Here is a 6,853-nt window from a genome sequence, read left to right as displayed (position 1 = left end):
TGTGTGTGTGTGTGTGTGTGTGTGTGTGTGTGTCTGTGTGTGTGTGTGTCTGTGGGTGTGTGGGGGTGTGTCTGTGGGTGTGTGGGGGTGTGTGTGTGTGTGTGTGTGTCTGTCTGTCTGTCTGTGTGTGTGTGTGTGTGTGTGTGTGTCTGTCTGTGTGTGTGTGTGTGTGTGTGTGTGTGTGTGTGTGTCTGTGTGTGTGTGTGTCTGTGGGTGTGTAATAATCATCCCCTTGTCTCTGTGTTAACACAGCTTCTGTCATGCTGAGGTCACAGCAGCAGAGTGTAGATGTTTAGCTGAGTGCTACAGTAAAACACTGCTGGTGTAAAAACCAGACAGCTCATACGACTCAAATCACACTCATGTTACATTAAACACAAGACACAATAACTGATGAACTGATGAACTCAAGCATGAACTGATTAGATTTTGGTGGTCAAAGGTCAAAGGTCAAGGTCACGATGACACAAACACTTTTTAGCCATTACTCAAGACTTCACACAGCTGGTTAATATTTTGTATGACTCAGGATAAACAGGGATGTAACATGAAACTAGTCTGAGAGGAGGAGGAGCTGATTCTAGTTTCTGACTCACTTTATTTCACCAGTGTTTGGTTGTTTTTCTCTAAGTGACAGTGAATAACTCACAGTCTGTTTTCAGCCAACAGATCATCTGACTTTCCACTGCAGCCCCACCACCACCACTCTTCCTCCTCCTCCTCCTCCTCCTCCTCCTCACATTCTCAGGTCCTGATGATACAGATGTTGGGATACCAGCCACACTCATCTCACACACCATCAATACAAACATATCAGCTCTGCTCTAACTGCAGTGTTTAACCACATTCTCTCACCACTGTATGAAATCACAGAGAGAGACAGATCAGATACAGAGAGAGAGAGAGAGAGAGAGAGAGAGAGACAGATACAGAGAGACAGATAGAGAGAGACAGATCAGATACAGAGAGAGAGAGAGAGACAGAGACAGAGACAGAGAGACAGATACAGAAAGACAGATACAGGGAGAAAGAGAGAGACAGATACAGAGAGACAGAGAGAGAGAGAGAGAGAGAGAGACAGATCAAATACAGAGAGAGAGAGAGAGACAGAGAGAGAGAGACAGATAGAGAGAGACAGTTACAGAGAGACAGACAGACAGAGAGAGAGACAGACAGTTACAGAGAGACAGACAGAGACAGAGACAGATCCTTGTACATTTAGTTTCCAAACGTCTCACACTCTGAGCTCAGACTGAGGACAGACTCCAACAGAAACTGGTCTATATTTAGACAATCTGACACATGGATCTGATCTGGATCAGGACTTGGTGAGACAGTCCAGTATTTCATGCTACTTTGCATTTTGGACTTTTTGACTTTTTCATCCAAACAGTCTGATATTAAAGCTGGTGTTGACACATGTAAAAACTTTGTTTCCTACAGGACCAGCAGGAACCAGTCAGGGTTTTACAGGACCAGTAAAACCAGCCTATAAACCACAGACAGGATTATAAGGGTATTTGTGATGACTGGCTGTAAACCAGATGTTCAAGTTGTTTTCTACAAAGACGCTGCAGGAACAACATGATGCTGCGTTTTCCATCGGAGCTCTTCAGTCCTGAAACGAGCTGCTCTGGTCACGACTGTGTTTCCACTTCAGCTCTGTGTGGGTTTTAACAGCACTCACTCCCTCATGACCTGGCCCGTTGTCATCAGCAGCTGCTATGAGCTGATTGGTTGGCTCAGCTCCAGCATTCATCAACAAATCAATAAACTGTTTTTAAAGCCCAGAATCTGCCCAGTGCAGTTTTCCACCAATCAATGAAGCTCAGCTGAACATCCTCAGTCTGAGCTGATGATGATGCTCAACAGAAGCTTCAGTCCAGCTGAATTTAAGGTAAACACAAGAAACTTGTGCTACAGAAAATGGACCAGACTCAGTGAATAGCTCCCTAAGCTTAACATCCTAAGTCTTATGATAAGTATTAATTTAGTTATACAGACTAATGAGCAGTGATAACTAACATGTCTTTGGGGTCATCAGGTCTGAACCTCCTTTCACCAGTGTTTCGTCTAGTTGGTCCCACGACACCTCCAGGAGGCTAGACAGTGATCACTGGCGTCCCAGAGTCACTCCCCTAATGCCAGCCATCACTGCTCCTCACACCACAACTATTTTCTCCTTTACCTTGCCTATGCTACCACACACAACATTATCAACTAGGACAAAACACACCAGCAGATTCAGCAAACAAACTCCCCTAACCAGTTGGAGAAAATGGCGGCCATTTTGAATGAGGGAGGTAGAGTCAGGGAGAGGTGCCTGTTTGGGCTAGCTCTCCCCCGCCGGGTTAGGCTGTGCTCTACCTCCCCCTACTCCCCCACTCTCCAACAACTCACCTAAAACAAACAAACTCGCCTAGACAGTCAGAGACACACTACAGACCAATTCAGAGCAATACAAACAAACCAACTCACCTGAACTAACCGCATGGTCTCAAAGAGGCTCACACAGGCCACACCCTCCACTTAAAAACACTTCCTCTTCCTGGATTTTCTTCCTTGCTTCTCCTAAGAGTCTGTCTATCCTAAGTGCTCCCCCTGCTGGGCCCCCAGCTACCATTATTTCTTCTCATCCAAATCCACTGACTGGATCTTACTGCCTCATCTGACATGTCCTTTACTATTTTCCTCACACTCTGTCCACTTCCTCCTAACTCCCTTACCAAAGAGACAACAGACCTTGCTACAAATCCTCTACATCCTACTTCCACTGGACAAATCCTAACTTTCCATCCTCGCTGCTCTGCTTCTGCCCCTAACTCTACATACCTGAGCTTTTTCCTTTCATATGCTTCTTCAACTGAAGCCTCCCATGGAACAGTCAGCTCTATGAAATATACTTTCATTCTACTCCTAGACCACAAGACTATGTCAGGCCTTAACTTTGTACTGGCTATTTCCTGGGGAACAACAAGCTTTCCTCCTAAATCTACCTGCATTTCCCAATCACAAGCATCCTCTAAGCTGCCTTGCCTCCTTGCTGTCTTACCAACTTTCTCTCCCTCTTGAACAAACTTGATTGCAACTCTCTTTATTTTAGACCCTCCTAAATTTGCCTGCCTCCGTAAGTCTTCAATTCCTGCAGCTAAGCTTTTTAAAACCTGGTTATGTCGCCACGTATACCGGCCTTGCGACAGACTAACCTTACAGCCTGACAAAATGTGCTTTAAAGTTGCAGTACCTGAACACAATGAACATAGCGGGTCTCCATTTACCCAGAGTTTTAGGTTCTGGGGAGTTGGCAATACATCATATGTTGCCCCTATCAAGAATCTAATGCTACTTTCCTCCATACTCCACAGCTCTTTCCAGCTAAGCTTTTTCTTATCTACACCTTCCCAATTTAACCACTGTCCCTGCTTAGCCTGAGCCACTGCCTTTGCACCCCTTAACATTTCCTCCTGTCTACGAACCTGTTCCACCACTAGCTTTCTCTTTTCCTTGGGACCTGCTCTACTCCACACCGGTTTGCCTGGGCCAAGCCCCAAGCCTCCCCGGCCTATTTGGACATTACCCACAATCTCTGTATGCCTGAGCGTTGCTTCTGCCTCCTGCACTGCCATTCTTGGATTCCACTTTCTCCCCTTGATTGGGTTTGGAACCACCTTACTGACTACCACATCTTTACTCCCAGATAACAGGAGCTCTGTCCTAACCTTAGTACATTTAAACTCCTCCACTAGACTAGTTACTGGGAGCTGAAGTATGCCTTTCCCATACAGTGCCACCGTACTTAAACATCTAGGAACACCTAGCCACTTCCTAATGTAAAAGCTAGCTAATCTTTCCATTTTTTCTGCAGCAGATAATGGGATCTCATATACAGACAGTGGCAACATCAACCTGAAGATATAATCACTTCATCCTGGAGTCGCAGTGAACTTTGGAGCAAAACCTGAAGCAGTTTGTCAGTCTGTCTCAAGATCAAAAGTTTAAACTGTGATGCAGGCACCCTGAAATAAATCATGTGGTCACAGAACAGACCAGGTTTAAACAATCTAATGATGTGTGAGCAACAGCTACTGAACTTAACCTGCTGACCTAACAGGGAAATACATGCTCAAGTGATCTGAGTCTATAGTTTATCTCCCCACAGAGCCTGTGTTTAACTGTCCACCTCACTACACCTGAGTGGAGCCACAGGTGAGCTTACAGCCATTCAACACATGCAGGTACTTCCATGTTTACCTGGTGAAGTCTTCTCTACACTCTGAACCAGAACCATCAGTCTGTTTTACACATTATTTTTCCAGTTAGTTTCTTTAGCTCTCGGAGACTCCAAGACCCACAATGCCCCTGGGCTGTTCTCAGAGACCAGAGTAGACATCACAAAGAGAGGAAGTGTGTCACCATTATTATTCCCTGAGGTGTGTGTGTGTGTGTGTGTGTCTGTGTGTGTGTCTGTGTGTGTGTTTGCTGAGTGCAGTTCCACAGTAAGAGATGATACAAAGCATAGTGATCAATAGTACTCATCCCTGTGTCACCAGCTGCTGGCATAGGGTTGAAATAAATGTTATTTAGTTGGAACCAGTCATTGCTGGTGGTAGAGTAGACCATCGCTCTAAATCCTGTTCACCTGGACCTGGACAGGGTCTGAGGGTCAGTTTAAGAAGACACTAAAGAATCCAAGAACAGTCAGCAGGTTTCCGTTTAGGAGGTCCTGGTCCCCTCTGGGCCCCGGGCCTCTGAAGGCAGAAGCTCAGAGTTTGATGAAGGTGGTTCTTGAACATGATGATTTTCACTTCCTGGTTTTAAAACAGCTGAAGGTGTGAGAATGTGTTTCAGCTGTTTTTCTTCAAAGAGCAGGAAAAGATGATGAAAAATAAAGCAACTCCACTTCCTGCTTGCACAGTGGACTCAGGAGCGCACACACACACACACACACACACACACACACAGTGTATAATACACCCTCCAGCCTTGGCTGCTCTTTTCTCTCACAAATAGGTTTGGACTCATTTATTACCAGGATCAGGAACAGCTGTAAACACACACACGCACGCACGCACGCACGCACGCACGCACGCACGCACGCACGCACGCACGCACGCACGCACACACACACACACACACACACACACAGGAGGGACATATTTAATTACATGAAGGAGAATAGTTTCAGTTATTATTGTGTCTTGATAACAGTTAAATACAGAAAAAGTTTGATGGCTGTTTCCCTCTGGTCTCATGTTTCTGTTTTGTTGTTTTCACTCACATTGAACTCGTCACATCAAACTGCAGGTTATAGATGATGGAACACAGAGAAATCCTCCATGACAGAGACTCAACAGAGAGACAGGAAAGGAGTTATTTTAAAACACCTTATACATTGTGGACGTCGCACAGACGTCTCAGAGCAGGTTTGTATTGTGTATTGTATAAGACAAACATGTATCAGCCTGTAACGTGTTGGACTGAATAAACACTGATGTTTGCAGCAGCAGGTTTTCCTCTGGCCAGAGGCTCGTCAGGTTCCTCCCCTCAGAACAGACTGAGCTCAGCAAGGACGGAGGTTTGGTCTGAACATTGGTAGGGACGCAACAACCCCTCCCACCCCCTTCCAAAACTAAGAGATTGACCTTTTAATACTGTCAACCAAACAGTTTATTGACATGTGAAATCTGAATTTACATTCAGTAAAGCCACTACACAAATATGTACCATATGTACATGAGTTGAATTTCCATATATGAAATATATGTACATATGAAGTATAATCATATATGTATTTAAAGTATATCCTACATATGTAAAAATTACATATGAAACCTGTTAGAAATTGGAAAATATCATATACCAAAATGTAAGTCTAGCAAATAGAAACATGTATTTTAGTATGTCTGTTTATATTACAGACATGTGTTACATGAATATACTGTATATCCATCCCAAAGCCTGTCAGTATATGTTCATATTATATATGTAAATATAAAAGATAGACATGTATGTTTGAATTTAATAAGAAAATATTTTAAAAAATCATAAACAAAAATGTATAGAATTTTAATAAGAATGTTGTTTAAATTAAGTTGCATTTTACTATGGTTATTTCATAAATGTTATTAACGTATATCTTCATATCCAGACGATGCGATGTATACATGTCATAATAATATATCCTCTTATCACACATAACACATCACTCTTGATATATATGTCATATATATGTCAAAGGTCATAGTATGGTAAGGCATAAAAACATCATAGTTAAGTTAGGTATAAAATTGTGATAAAAAAAATATAATAGTAGAAAGGTATGAAAATGTCAGTAAAATGTCATAGTAAAGTCAGGCGTAAAGAGGGTCCTGAGTTATTTGGTGGAAAACAGCTCCATCTTCTGGAAGCAGGATGTAATTATTATGTCTCAGAGGAACGTTTCAACATCTGTGGATCCATGACATGAACTGAGGAACTACCCACTGTTGGTGTGGTGTTCCTAATAAAGTGATCGCTGAGAGTACAGATGAGTAGTAATCAGCTTAAGGGAATATGTTGCTCAACCCAAAGGTCATCAACAACCATTTTCAGAATCCCTTAATTATTTGTCTTTAGACAATAACCATTCACCTGACACTTTCTGATGTTGGTCAGACACAAGAAGCATTTGAAGATCATTCTCTTTCTGACATGTTGTAAACTATAAATATTAATAGGAAAAATAATTAACAATGAGTCTAAAAATCATTTGACTCATTCACGGAATAAATGAAATTAAAACCTCTGAAATTAAAACCTCTGTCTCTCTCACATGTGAGAGAGACAGAGAGAGAGAGAGAGAAGAAGAGAGACA

This window comes from Seriola dumerili, unplaced genomic scaffold (assembly GCF_002260705.1).
Source record: "Seriola dumerili isolate Sdu_G_001 unplaced genomic scaffold, Sdu_1.0 BDQW01000477.1, whole genome shotgun sequence".
In the NCBI taxonomy this organism is placed as follows: domain Eukaryota; kingdom Metazoa; phylum Chordata; class Actinopteri; order Carangiformes; family Carangidae; genus Seriola; species Seriola dumerili.
Note: the sequence above shows the minus strand (reverse complement) of the source record.